At 40.1% G+C, this 14,997-nt stretch overlaps 1 non-coding gene across 1 annotated transcript; it reads right to left on the bottom strand.

Moving 5' to 3' along the window:
* Window positions 1-7,508: 7,508 nt before the first annotated feature.
* LOC133051365 (small nucleolar RNA SNORA26) lies at window positions 7,509-7,628 on the bottom strand. Its single transcript, XR_009691861.1, has one exon. It is a non-coding gene; the product is annotated as a small nucleolar RNA SNORA26 (small nucleolar RNA).
* Between the last annotated feature and the right edge of the window lie 7,369 nt (window positions 7,629-14,997).

Below are 14,997 nucleotides of genomic sequence, written 5' to 3'. Positions count from 1 at the left end.
TGTCATGCAAGACTTAATCAAGGAACAGAGACAGACCTCATTCCTTCTGAGTCCTCTGCTCCTTAGCTACTCCCAGCCTCCCCATCTTTCAAAGTAGGGAAGTCCTATAGTGCCTCTAAATATTGTGAAAATTCCTGATTGCATTTCTCCAAACAGCAATTCCTCTGCCTTCTAATTCTGAACTTTTCCTTATTTGAGAAATGTTTGTTTCCCATTGCCATTTCTGATCAATAGCTGGTCTCTACTTAAAATCAATTTCTTTTTCAACTATCTCTGAATTATAGTATCAGATAGAAACTGCCTTTTGTTCAAAGGCAGTTATTATTAGAAAAATAATCACAATACTAAAATGAAACATGTAACTTTCTTTTCATTTATGTAAGATATTTGAATCTTTGTAGATCAATGCTCCTCAAATTTTAAATCTACCATAATTCTCTATGAAAACATTGGAATGGACCCACACCTGCACTCAAGGGTCCCCACCCCTTAGTGCTGGAGTCCTGGCACAGGTGGAAGAGTGGTGTGGGCTACCAGGCATGCCCACTCAGGGCTTTCTGTGCCCATCTCACCCGGCTGTGAGTCACCTCTGGTACTGACCTGGTTCACAGAGGCCACAGACACACACACCCCCACCTCATTCCGGTTTCCAGGTCCAAGCCTTCCTCCCTGCTTGGTCATGAGGACCCTGACCCTCTGGGGTCCTGACACCCAGAGCAGGGCCTGCAGATACCTGGCCTCCCTCCCAGAAACATGGGACTTCTTTTTCTGATTGAAGAAAATAAAAAGTGCTGTGCAATTATTTAAAACAAAAACACTGGAACAAATTTACACCAGTCTTGGGATTCCAAGTAATGGACCAAAAACAACAGACTCCTTGCACCCGCTACTCCCAAACTTCCCGAGTCTGAGTTTAAAACTGAAGGCATGTTGATTTCTGGAGAGGTACAATCTTCTACTTTTTAAAGCAGCAATTAGGACAGTGTTTATACAGAAGGTCTGAAGTGCAAACGCTTTCTATACACTCTGGATCCTTGCAACCCTAAGTGTAGTCCTTGGCCATTTGCATTATCCAGTTGCTTGTCATAAATGGAGAAGAACAGACTGCAGTGCAGATCTACTGAATAAGAATCTGCATTTTAACAAGATTCCTAGGTGATTCACATGAACATTAGAGTTTAAGAAGAAATGTAAATAAGATGATGTTTGGGTTCCAGGATTGTTCTTCCCACACAAAAAAGTAGGGTGGGAGAAGACAATGTTTACTTCTCTGGCTCTGTTGAAATATTTTCAACGTTTGTGTTCAACTCTATTACCTTTGTAGTCTTTCACTAAATTCACTCTGATGTCAGCACATCTGGGTACCTGGAAGGTACAGTAGCCCTCTTGCAATAGAAAACTCCTCAGCTTCTGATTCCAGCATGTTAGCTACAATGCTCTCCACCACGAGGCTCCTTAAGTTTGGTATAATCTATCATCTCTCCTTCCTTCTGAATCCTGCATTTTTATAGTGTTGAGAGTGCCTGGACATATAATATGGTGGAACAAAAGGAAGAAAGACTCCTACATCTTCACAGCATCCCCCTTGACCCTGAAGATTGTTGTTGTTGTTCAGTCGCTAAGTCATGTCCGACTCTTTGCAACCCCATGAACTGCAGCACTCCAGGCTTCCCGTCCTTCACTATCTCCCTGAGTTTGCTTAAACTCGTGTCCTTTGAGTCAGTGATACCGTCCAACCATCTCATCCTCTGTCATCCCCTTCTCCTCTTGCCCTCAGTTTTTCCCAGCATCAGGGTCTTTTCCAATGAGTCAGCTCTTCACATCAGATTGCCAAAGCATTAGAGCATCAGCTTCAGCATCTGTCCTTCCAACTAATATTCAGGGTTGGTTTCCTTTAGGTTTGACTGGTTTGATCTTCTTGGTGTCCAAGGGACTCTTAAGAGTCTTCTCCAGCCCCACAGTTAGAAAGCATCAGTTCTTTAGGGCTCAGCCTTCTTTGTGGTCCAGCTCTCACATCTGTACATGACTACAGGAAAAACCATAGCTTTGACTTGTTGGATCTTTCGGCAAAATGATGTCTCTGCTTTTTAATATGCTGTTTAGATTACTGCTACCCAACAGAACTTTCTGGGATGATGGGTCTCTTCTGTATCTGCACTGCTCAGTCTGAGAGCCATTTGCCACATATGACTACTGAGCAACTGAAACATAACTAGTGTTGGGAAATCCCTGGCAGTCCAGTGGCTAGGACTTAGCGCTTTCATTGCCAAGGCCCAGTTCAATCCATGGTCAAAGAACTAAGCAAGCTGTGTGATGCAGCCAAAAAAAAAAAAAGCGACAACAACCCAAAAAAAAACCAGAAATTTAACTATATGGCTGAAAAACTGATTTTTAAAAAATTCACTGGCTGTTTAAATTTAAATCTTAAATAATTAAAAGTAAAAAATTTCTCAATTTGTTTCTTCAGTCTCACTACTGACATTTAAGTACTTAATAGCCACATGTGTAGCTACTGGCTACATTTTTGGAAAGTGCAAGTCTAGATCTTTCTCCTGGGGGTTTCTTGGCTCCCTACCTTTTACTGATGCCTGGGTGGTCATTGCATCATCATTTAACGTCCAATCACAACAGCTGTGTGACTACATATACGTGTGTGTGAAGGGGGACAGAAATCCTTACCTCAGGATATGACTGATGTTTTTATAGTTACCATATATTTCCACCCCTAGTATAGAAAACACCTTGGAAATTAAAGCTCAAAAGGAGTTTGTTTGTTTTCTTAAATGATTACAAAGCACTCTAAAAATGCCCCTAAGAAAATGACCACCTTGTGATAACCTCAAAAGGGTTATAAACTACCTTGAGAGCTTTCTTCTTTCAGAGTCTCCAGAGGTACAGAAAGGAACCAGCACCATCAGCAAGCTTTACCATCAAACAACTGAATATGTTAGATGGAGAAATCAAATATTCTGATTGGCTGATAAGAAGTCTGAGCAGGGACTAATGGAATATAACTCTCTGTTCAGAATTTATGACGATTCATCGTCATTTAATTAACAATATAAATATTAAAAAACATTTTATAATAAAACTTTATAATTGTAATAAGACACCCTAGCACATGAATTATGGGGTACTAGTTCCCACCCAGCTTTGTTGAAACTGGACATGAATGAATATATTAAAATGGCCACTATGTCATGTCTTAGTGCATAAAAAATAAAGTGGCAAAAAAATGTTCCAAAAGTCAAAATCATCCCCTTAGAAAATAAGCAAAGAAAGTCAGTGAAAACGTAATTTATGGAGTTTTAGCTTTTATTCATTTTTCCACTGGTAATTACATTACCCACACAGGAGACAGTTATTGAAGAGGTTCAAAAAAATTAAACTGTTTTTTTTTTTTAATCTAGATTTGTAAGTTTTCACTCCTCTACAAAGAGGCCATGTTTTTTCCTCCTAAATCACCCCATAATTTAAGAACACAGTAATAAAAAAATATTAGCAGTATGCAGAACACAAGGATTAGAATTTTCTAAACAGCAGTCTTGAATCATATCCAGTATCATAATCATATCCAGTATCAAATCACTACATTTATAATTATAACAACATTTACATATATTTATAATGTACCCAGCACTGTGCAATGTGCTTTGCATATGTTGTCTCAGTGAATGTTTACAATAACCCACGAGGTTATCATTATACCATTAACTCACTTTACAGATGAGCATACTGAGGTTTAGAGCGAGCTACCTAAAGAAAACTGGTTAACTATAGAGATCAGGTTCAAACCTAGGCACTCTAATTCCAAGTCTAGCTCACTAACCACACACTACTTGTAGGGTAGTCACTGAAAATGACCCTGTTGATACATAAGGAAGACCAAAGCATACCGATGAGAACTCAGTCACCAGCCTCACAGTTTAGGCTGCAGCCTGTCAAGCTTGGAGTAACAAAGCAATTTTTGGGGTCCAGTAAGTCCCTCAAGATTGAGGAGAGGCTTGAAGAGTAGGCTTAAGGGAAAAACAGGAGAGATTGTTTCGGGAAACATGATCAGAAAAGTGCTTCTGGGAATTCATTAAATTAAAAAATAAGTATATGGAAACAGGATTCTATGACTGCAAGTGTTTAGATTTTCCAAGCTTCCAGCTTGAGTTAAAGGATCTGCTTTTGTTGGAGAACATTCAGAGATTTGGTGGTGGGGCTAGGACCTCCTGGGAAAAGGTGCATCTGAACAGTGAGGCACACCAGCGTGAGCACAATACTTAGTATCAGAGAGAAGAAGGCAGTGGCCATCTGAGTTCTCAACGATTATAGTAGAAGCTCCAGGGACAGGGCTCAGGTCTTCAGCAAACGAGCAGGCAGAGTGGGAACACAGATGGTGGGCTTGGCCATTATTAGAAACTCAGTTCAAGCCCAGCCAGGAGGGAGAACCAGAGGCAGTCTCCTGGTGGTCAGGTTTGCAGAATATGTAAAACATCCCTGGGGAGACATAAAGTTGGAGGAGAGCTGGGTGGAGAAGTGCATTCTGTGATGCTACTGATGATCTGATTTTCCTCTCAAGCTGGTGGGGGACTCCTTCTCAGGGAGGAGAAAGAACACACAAGGCCACCTGCCAATGGTCTGGAGCTGGAGAGAGATGGTGACACCAGGCCAAAGACAAAATTAAATGAGGGTTCCAGTGTGGGACACACATTGAAATCAAAATGTGGACTGTTGGAGTTTGGAAGGGGGGGTGGAATGCCAACACAAGGCTCTCTTAGGACCAGATCTTCATCCAGTTAGATCTGTGTGACTCTACTAGCTGCTCGCTGTTAAGACCCCTCTCTGAAGTAGTGCAATCCTGAATCATTCTGAGAACCTTTCTTGATAAAGTTCAAGCCACTGAATTCTGACCTTACCACAACTTTGTCACTTAATTCAGTCTCTGAAGAAAACATGAGCGATATGGGTCAGTTATCTCTCCACTTGTGCCTTAGTTTGTTGCTCGCATCTTGTTAACCTACATGGCTTATGCCTGAACATTCACCTAGGTGCAAAATAACAAATTCCAGATGAATGGATGGGGTCCAGGTAGACAGTTTTGTCTACGACAGCATTACTGCCTTAATGAGGCAAATGCTAGTGTCCAAGATAACGATCAAAGAAAATTCAGAGCCAAGTAGAAATTCTTGACAAAATTTACTGAGCATTCTAAAAATCAACACCACCAAAGCCCCACTCCAGCCTCTAAACACTGCCACCACCACCGCTCCTCCCAGAACCACAACATAACCTCTTCTTATTCATGAATGAATGATCTTCAGATTTTTCTATGACCATAACCAAGCAAGATTGAGTTCTGTCATTAGAACTATGCTGGCCAGTATTTCACACTAACTGGGAAAACTGCATTAATGGCTAATATTTCCACAAATATTTATAGCAACACTGTTCTCCAGAAATGACTTAACAGGCTTGAGAAGGAAGAGAGTGGTAGGATTAGCTGAGATCATTGGATGATTTAGAAATGAAATTGGGGAATTTCCTTAATGAAATTGGCAATTCCTACACAGACTGTGGCAGGTATCACAAACACACCTACAGGTAAAACTTTAGACCTTTCAGACATTCGGATCTTGTAAAGTAAAGAAACACAGAAAGAAAATGTTGAAGACTAAATTGGAGATATAAAAAATAGTGAGTAGGTTTGATGGGCCTTAAGAAAACCCAGTAAAGAAGGAAAACATTTTGATACGAACAAGACAGGCTTTCTGAAACTTCTGTCCTTCAATATTTTCTTCTTGCAACTGCACCAGGTGGTGGCTGTTGCCTAGAATCCTAGAATAAAGGAATCAAAGTTTTAAAGCCACATTCCAGGTTTAAAACAGAAAAGTTTAAAGAATACATGATCAATAAGAAGGCCAGTTTTTCCAAACCCTGAAGAAAAATGAGAGTCAGGCTGGGGGAAGGATGTGGGGGAGCATTTAAGACTCCAAGGGGTGTTCCTGAGAAGAAGTCCTAATCCCCATCCCATCACTCCTAGGCTGATCCCAGGGGTGGGGGATGAAGCAACAGAGTATCCCCTCAGGACTGGAGGAAAACAAAGACAGAGAAGACCAGTGCTTCATGCCCTGTGGGCCCAGGAATGCGGCTAGGAGTTCTGCCACACCCCAGGGTAAGGCTGGAGCCCCTGAGTACAAATGCCTGTCTGGGGTGTCTAGGACAAAAGTCTTGGGGCAGCCTTGCCAAGTAATAACATGTTCTCTCTGCAGACATGAGACCACAGGCAGCTGGACAGGAAGGACACAGCAGTGGATGCAGCTGGAGCCCGTACAAGACCATCCAGGATTTCCAATAGAAGAGGTAAAATCATCCTAATTCAACTGACTTCACCCTGAATTGACAAAGAACACATTTTCACTCTCTACCAGGCAGAACGAAGTCTTGAGATGAAAATTAAGTGTATTATTTAGCATGGTCTAGTTTGTGTGTGTGTGTGTGTATGTGTTAGTCATTCAGTTGTGTCCAACTCTTTGCGACCCCATGGACTATAGCCTGCCGGGCTCCTCTGTCCATGGACTCCTCCAGGCAACAGTACTGGAGTGGGTAGCCATTCCCCTCTCCAAGGGATCTTCCTGACTGAGGGATCCAACCTTGGTCTCTCACATTGCAGGCAGATTCTTTACCATCTGAGCCACCAGGGAAGCCCAAGTATGTGAAAATAGGCAGCTTCCAAAAAGACAAATCAGATGCTGGTTCTTTCTATTCTTTAACAAAAAGAAAACCCTTCTTTGCTGAATCCCATAGAGTACTTTGAACAAAGTAGATGCTCGCAAGTTGAGTGACACTAAATATTCTGCTAACAATAATCTCCCAGGTACACTTAAAGTCTTATTTGATTCAAGTAAGTATTTATGCACATGGTATCTCTATCATAGTGCTATTGTGAATTCGAAATACACCGATATGCAAAAAAGGGAGGGCATGTTTCACAGTAATTAATAAGAGGTAAAAAATAAAAACTCTAAATTCAAAAAGATATCTGCACCCCCAAGTTCATTGTAGCATTGTTTCAATAGCTAAGACACATAAACAATCTAAGTGTCCATCACTGAATGAATGAATAAAGAAAAGATAGACAGATATCTGTATATCTATATATATACATATACACGCGCTGTATGTGTGTGTGTGTGTATATATACATATATATAATGGAACGTTATTTATCCTTAAAAAAAAGAAGGAAGCTCTGCCATTTGCCACAATATGTATGGATCCTGTGGGCATTATGCTAAGTGAAACAAGGCAGACTGAGAAAAATAAACACCATATGATTTCACTTATATATGAGATCTAAACAAACTAACTAACTAACTAAACTCATAGATACAGAGAACAGATATCTCATTTTTTATTTTATTTTATTTTTTTTCCAAACCGAAGGTCAAGTTTAAATTTAATGACTTTGGTATTAACTATACACATACTGGTAAGTGCTAAGACTTAAAATCTTCCGGTTCAGTTGTGACTCCAGACAGGATCCAGAGAGGAGTTCTAAAAATCTCTTCTCTGGGTTTTATGGAGACTTCCTTTACCCTCCTGTGTTAGCCTCTTAAGGCTCTCATTTTTTAAAAGAGAAGTTAAGGAAGATACAAGCTTAAATGGAAGTTTCTCTCTCAAATAATGAAGAAAGGCTTGTTGGAGAAGATTATCCTGAGGTCAGAATTTGATAGATCATTGATAACACAGAAATAGCCCCTTAACCAATAAATTTTAGAACTCCTCTTGGGAGAAAAAGATTTTACAGGAATTGTCAACGGTTTGTGAAAAGTACAGTGATTTAGATCGCTCTGCCTCAAAAGAGTTTGCAAACAAGCAGCAAAATGGTCCAGAGAGTGAAACAATGAACCATTTACAAACTTGAAAACAATAAATTTGTTGAAACCAAGAAATCTGAATTGAAACCTGTGTGTGCTGAGTCACCTCAGTTGTATCCGACCCTTGGCGACCCCGACCATAGCCCACCAGGCTCTTCTGTCCATGGGATTCTCCAGGTAAGAATATTGGGGTGGGTTGCCATGTGCTACTCCAGGGGATCTTTCCAACCCAGGGATCAAACCTGAGTCTCTTATGTCTCCTACACTGGCAGGTGAGTTCTTTACCCTGCCCCCTGGGAAGCCCTAATGGAAACCCACAGTTTCTTTAACATCTTGGTAGACTCTAGTGTCTTTTGTAATTCTGATTCTCAAGCGTTTGCAAGTTCACATATATTTTTGTGTTTGTTTTGTTAGCATCAAGTGATTAGGTCTTTGGGAAGAGGAGATCTTCCTGCTTGATCAGAAGCCCGAGGCTCAATTGGCCAGCAGATTCTGCCAGCTAGTTGGCCATGGTAAAATGTTTTGCCTACACAAGATAATCCATCTTTTTTCTGAGCCTACATAACTGACAAATAAAAATAGTCCATTTTTAAACTAAAGCTGTATTGTAAGTAGACAGCTTACTAACTTGGGCACAATTAATTATACAGTTAATTTTTATAAATATTCTGACTCGAGCATAGTTTTAGCAATGTCCTGTGAAATTGATGAGAGCCTCAAGGCATTTTATTTTCCTTTTTATTTGGACATGGGGAAGAACTGACAGTGGTGTGGGATTTATTGGGAGAATAAATGTGGTTATCTAAATAAGTGATTATTGTTTAAGGTCTATCAATAAAAATTTAGTGATTGAAGGCAGAAGTGTCAAACTTGTTCCAAGTTCCCTGGCTCTTATTGAATTAGAGTAGATTTTTTAATGTTCTTTTAATGGAATTTTCATGAATTAATTTAATTGAATATTGAGGTATCTTAGTCTACTCTCATATCGAGCTTTTTAAAACACAGATAAAGGATAGAACTCAAGAGAAACAAAGAGAGAGAGATAGGGAAGGAATGGAGGGATGGAGGAAGGAAAGAAGGTTCCAAGGGAGGGAAGAAGGGAGGAAGTGTGGGAGGAACAAGCAAGCAAACAACATAACTGGTTCACTGCTGATGCTGAAATTCCTGCTCTCCTTTTGTCAATCTTTCCAAAACGACAGTGAGTTTATAAAGCACATACAACCTGTTAAAGTCCTGGGTTCTCCTGTTCCCACAGACCTAATCACTTTACTAGTATACTAACAAATCAAACAGTATATGCACCCTTGTAAAAACTGATAATCAGAATTATAATAGATAACAGAGCATACCAAGAATTAAAATAGTAGCCCCAAATTAAAGTAGTAATTCAGAAATCAAGCTTTTTAGATTGACTTAAATTGGGATTATAAGTAAAACCCAGATTGCCATGCCCTTTCTCCTCTGGTTTTTGTCTACCTGTAAAACCTTTCAAACTCTTCCCCAGAACCTAGAAGAAATTCATCATCATAGATAAATGTTGGTATATTACTGAGTCTTACCTAGTTCACATTATTGCAATTTTTTATGATTTTTTGATGTGGACCATTTCCACAGTCTTTATTGAATTTTTTACAATATTGTTTCTGTTATATGCTTTGGTTTTTTGGCCCCAAGGCATGTGGGACCTTAACTCCCTAACCAGGGATTGAACCTACACCCCTTGCATTGGAAAGTGAAGTCTTAACCACTGGACTGCCAAGGAAGTCCCAAAATGATTCCAGTTTGTAAGTCAACCTAGCTTTATCTCAAATTGCATAATTCTGGAATTTATTTATAAAACCACTAATCAAAATTTTCAAGTAATAGAAACCAGAAGGATTCTGCATGACATATGGCCTAAATTACACATATTAAGTATAAATGTATTGATTCATCCTTTTGGCAAAAAATAAATAAATAGCTCCTTATAGTGAACCAACCTGGCTATATTCCTACAAGTTCTCTGATGTATGACCAAATATCTCCTAACTCAGAAAAGTCACTCGTAATTTATGGTTTCTTTGGGGATGGACTAAAAGGCCTTTTTTCTGGATTCTCTCTTTCAAGAGTTCCCTGTATACCTTGTATTATCATTATGATTAAAGTATTATTGAGAACCTACAGTATACCAGACTGTTTTGGTGTCTGCAAGTACACAAGGGAATAAAACAAAGACTGCTGCCTTGCTGTGAGCTTACCTTTTATGAAGGAGATAGACAGTGAACAATAGCCAAAAAATAAGTAAAGAATTGGGGGAGTTTTATAGAGTTCAACCCTGATCTACTGCATCTCTCTGAATGATTACAAGTCAATTAACTCCCTGCCTTAAATCCCTTCCTGCTAAAACTAGCTAGGGTGGACTCTGTTTGCAGCGACTGAGCCTCAGCCAATGAGATTAGAAGCTGCTTTGTGAAGAATCCTCCCCAGTTTCTCTTTTAAAATTATAATAATGAAGCATATGTATCCTTTAGTTGTGAGTAACTACCCTGTTTAAGGAAAAAAAAAAATCACTGAAGAATATTGGGCAGCTCTTAGAATTGCCTGGAGGACTAGAGATGCAGGCTTGGAAAACAGACAGGCACAAAGGAAGGCCAGATGGCAGAAGCATGGTCCAATGCTAGCCACAACGCAGCATCTCTCACTGCTGACTGAAGGCATGGGAAAGGTCGGCAGCTGGGCTAGGGAGCTCTCTACACCACTGGTCCTTTCCATCAGTAGTTCCAGAGGCATCATCCTCCATGGATGCACCTGATTGACCAACTCTAGGGGCCTGCCCTCCAGCTGATACAACTGAAAAAGTTATCTAGCTTTTTTAGCTTCTCTAAATGGGAGAGGCTGTGGCAAGTGTCATAAGTTGGCACATTCTCCATACTTGGGCAGAGAGTACCAATGCTGGACAGCTCCACCAAAATGACACCCATCGTTGCACATCTTTAACAAAGGATTTTCTCTAAATTTCTTAAAAAGGTATGTCTCTTTTTACGAGATCATATCTGTACCTACTTATAAATATTTCAAACATCAACAGTAAAACACATGGGAAGTCTTTCTGAAATTCAGACACAAAACTAAATACACAAGAGAAAAAATAAAAACACTCACACACCCAGAATGTGGCCAAATAGCAAAGCTGTGGAAGTGCTAGTCCTTCTGGCCATCAAGCGAAGAGGTAACCTCATCAGGTTGGTCCTCAGGCTGGTCCTCGGGCCTTGATTTTGGAATACCTGGGCTTCCTCCATCAAGGACATATTTGAACTCAATAGAAAGCAAGTGTGAGAGATAAGGTTGACAGTAAAGAGGAAACTTGTACCTCAGTATTTCTCAAGTCATCATCCTATATTGAATATATAGGAATACTACATTATTAGGAGGCTTCCCAGGTAGTGTGGTGGTAAAGAATCCACCTGCCAATGCAGGAGGTGCAGTTTCGATCTCTGGGTTAAGAAGATCTGCTGGAGTAGAAATGGCAACCCATTCCAGTATTCTTGCCCGGAAAATCCCATGGACAGAGGAGCCTGGTCGCAAAAGTCAGACATGACTGAGCAACTGAGTACACACACATTACGAGAGGCCTCAGAGCTCCTATTCTTGGCAAACCAGCCCTTTGTCTACCCTCAGTGGTAGAATGAGCGAGGTTCTCCTTCTCTGTGTCTCAAACAGGATGTTCCTGCCTTTATCATATTGCTCACCCTACTGTAAATATCTGCTCTATTCACTTGTCTGTCAGCCCTCCTGGACTGAAAGTACTTTGAGGAAAGAGAGTTTATGTCTCATTCACAAATCACATCACTTGATACCTATAAGAAATAAGTCAATATTTGTTAAACAAATGAATGAAATAAAACTTCAGTGTTGTGACTCCAAAAGGTAGAAATTAAAGATAAGAGGTGCTTCTGTATTCTTAACAACCTCAGAACATTAGTCAGAATAAAGTCTTAACTATGTTTTTTGCAAAAGATGACCTTGCAAACCACGATGCACCATGACCTTCAGGGAACATTGGAGGGTTAGGTTCGAGAGGTGGCTTTAACTGCATGTTCTCTCTGCCCTGACACCATGCTCCTTAGTTCTTTGCTCAGTTAGTATTCCAGAGTCCCGGTCCCAACATACTTCACCCGACCCCTCCTCCCACTGCACCATCATGCAGACCCATCACTCACCATCATCATTACCGTCCTGTGAGTGAGCTACACCTAAGGACCAAAAATGCCAAACACTCCTGGGTTGAAGTCAATTGCTTTTTTTAAAACAACTTTTTACTGTACCTAGAATTCACCTAGCTGGGGACTTGCAGTGAAATAGCTAGTCTCCCAAACACCATTCTAAATAGCTAGAATGGAAAAGGTGGTTGCCGCTCCACATTGCTTAGCCTGTGTTGCATAACACACCACCCAAAACTTGATGGCTGCCAATAATAGGCCTTTATTATTGCTGGCAAGTCTCTGGTCACTTGAGTGGTTTAGGTCGAGACTGGTTGCTTTTGACTGGCTTTGCTGATGCATCTGTAGTCCGTTGACTGGTTAGGTGAGAGCAGGATGGTCTAGGATAGCCTCACTCATGTGTCTGCAGTTGTCTGGAGTGGTGAGGGTAACCACCATGTGTCTCTCATCATCCAAAAGGCCAGCATATCTTCTTCAGATGGTGATGGTAGCCACAGCCTCATAGGCAACAGAAGAGGGCAAGGCTCAATGTCCAAGCAATTTTCACACCTCTGACTGTCTCATGTTTGCTATTATACCACCAGCCAAAGCAAGTCACATGGTCAAGCAGACTCAATGCAAGAAGGGACAGTCCTGAGACATGGGTACAAGGAAGCCATGAACAAATTGGAGGCCATTACCCAACAATCTGCCATACACTCTTGACCCAAAGTGACTTCATTCTTCAACCTCTTTAAAACATTTACCCTACAATATACATGAAATAAAACTGCTACTAATTTGAGAGATGTCTCATCATTTCTGGTTTCCTCCATGTGTGGCTCTGACAGTCAATTGTGTGCTAGAACACAGTGTAAACATTGCACACAGCAGCCAAGCAAGTGAGCTTTTGAGAGCAGCCAACTGTTCATTTGCATGTTCATGTACATAAGTTTGAATCCATAAAGACACAGATTCAGTGAGTCCCATTTCCAGTACAAAGAAGGGCCTGTTATTTGTGGGAGGTAATTCATTTGGTAATTTATTTTTCTTGAGCTCCTTCTATGTGCACTGCAGTAGTGCTGGAGATATAGAGTGGTGACTGGGTTCCAGTGAAGAAAGAATAGAGGTCCAAACTAAGATAGAAGCAAGCAGGTGGAGCAAAGTTGCCAGAATTGAAAACTGAAGGAGAGGAAATCAAAAGGTCTTTGTGATCGATTACACGTGGAAAACGAGTGTGAGGGAGGAATTAAGGATGACTGCCAGGTGACTGGCTGGATGGTAGTGCAGAGGGAGACAATGTTTCCTCATAATGCAATTGTAAATGACAATGCACAGATTCAAAGTACCTACTCTATTGTTTTGATAACAATTGTGGCTAGAGAAAAACCCACTCCAGTAAGCATGTGTGATTTTTCTTAGTCCTATGCATTCTAAAGAATCCTTTAAATTCACAAGTCTTCAATATCCTTGTAATTGCCTTTTCAATGTCTACCCAACACCATCTCAAACATGTAATCAAACCTAAACTTAGTAAAATTATTTTTCTGTAGAGTAATATATTTTTATTGTCCTCGTCCACTGCTAGAAGCCAACAATCTCTTTTTTATTGGTATTATCTTACAATCATAAAGGCTCTGTGATTGGGTTATGATTGCTTCAAATGAAGAAACTTAGTCCAGGTAATTTCTCACGACAGAAGTCCATGAGGAAGGTTAAGTTTGAAAGCAAGCATATCAGATAATGCATCCAAGTTCAGACATTTGATTTATTGCCTATCCTTTCTAATGATTAAATATTCGGCTGTCCCCATTGAAACCACACATATATTCATACTATAATGTTCAAAGCAGGTTAACTGTATACTAAGTTTCCACCTTCATCCTCTAGAGAAAAACATCAGCCTGCACACAACTCAATAACAAAGAATTAGATACTAAGATCCAAGAAAGAGAAGAAGAAATTAATGAGGACATGAGCATCAGATTTCTCTCCTAAGCACCAAGTCCTAGTCAAGTTTTCCTTTGTGGTAAAGGAACTCAAGAACAGCTGTCAAAAATATGGCACTGCTAACCCTTTAACAAATTAAAAAGCACCATCTGCACACACTGAAGTCTGGATAAGCAGATGTGCGCCAGCACAACGCCCAGGGAAGAGAAAATGGCTTGACAATGCTGAGGTTAACGGGTCTGAAAGCAGACAGCATATGTTTCTCCAATAAAAGGAGCACTCCACTATAGAAGCCAACAATTTGTAATGTTTATAAATTGTTATTGAACCTCTAATGTACCTCTAAATACCTGCATTCATGTTTTCAAAGTTTCTTTAAGAACAGTAAGTAGATCAATTACAGAGGACTACAAGTTCAGCATCTTTCCATGTACCATTAGTCGTTCAGTTTAGCTGAAGAAGGTCCCTACACTATCTTTAATCTGTTTCTCCCCCCACCTCCGCCACCCCCCATCCAGTAACGCCTTCTCATTAAAACTAACTCTTTTGAAATATGCAACACTGGCTAGCTTGTCCCACTTGCTAATGGTCCTGAATTGATTCTTAATTAGTTGCAGTTTTGGAAAGAATCCAATTAAAATAGTGGGGGATTTCAATAGCAGAAAAGAGCCAGCTAATATGCGTTATGCTCTGAGCTGCTGATCTTTGCATTAAACTTGCTCAGGCAAAAGGCAGCTATGCAGAATATGGCAGGATTCAAATCCTACTAAACATGTTCAGGTTTTAAACAGAAACCTTCACATGGTAATTTATCCTCTAGCCATAAAATATGATCAAAGAAAGGCAGCCAAATGCTGTTAGAAAAATTACATTCCTTCATTCCACTTTCTCTCTCTTCTTCCTAAAAGGACAGGTTACTAATTCAAGAGAAGACAGCGGAATCTTTTCAATAAATTATACTATATTTTTATTTGCTGTATATTTTCCAGTTCCCTATTCAAATT

This window comes from Dama dama, chromosome 33, assembly GCF_033118175.1.
Source record: "Dama dama isolate Ldn47 chromosome 33, ASM3311817v1, whole genome shotgun sequence".
Lineage (NCBI taxonomy): Eukaryota > Metazoa > Chordata > Mammalia > Artiodactyla > Cervidae > Dama > Dama dama.
Note: the sequence above shows the minus strand (reverse complement) of the source record. Positions and strands in the feature narration are given on the sequence as shown.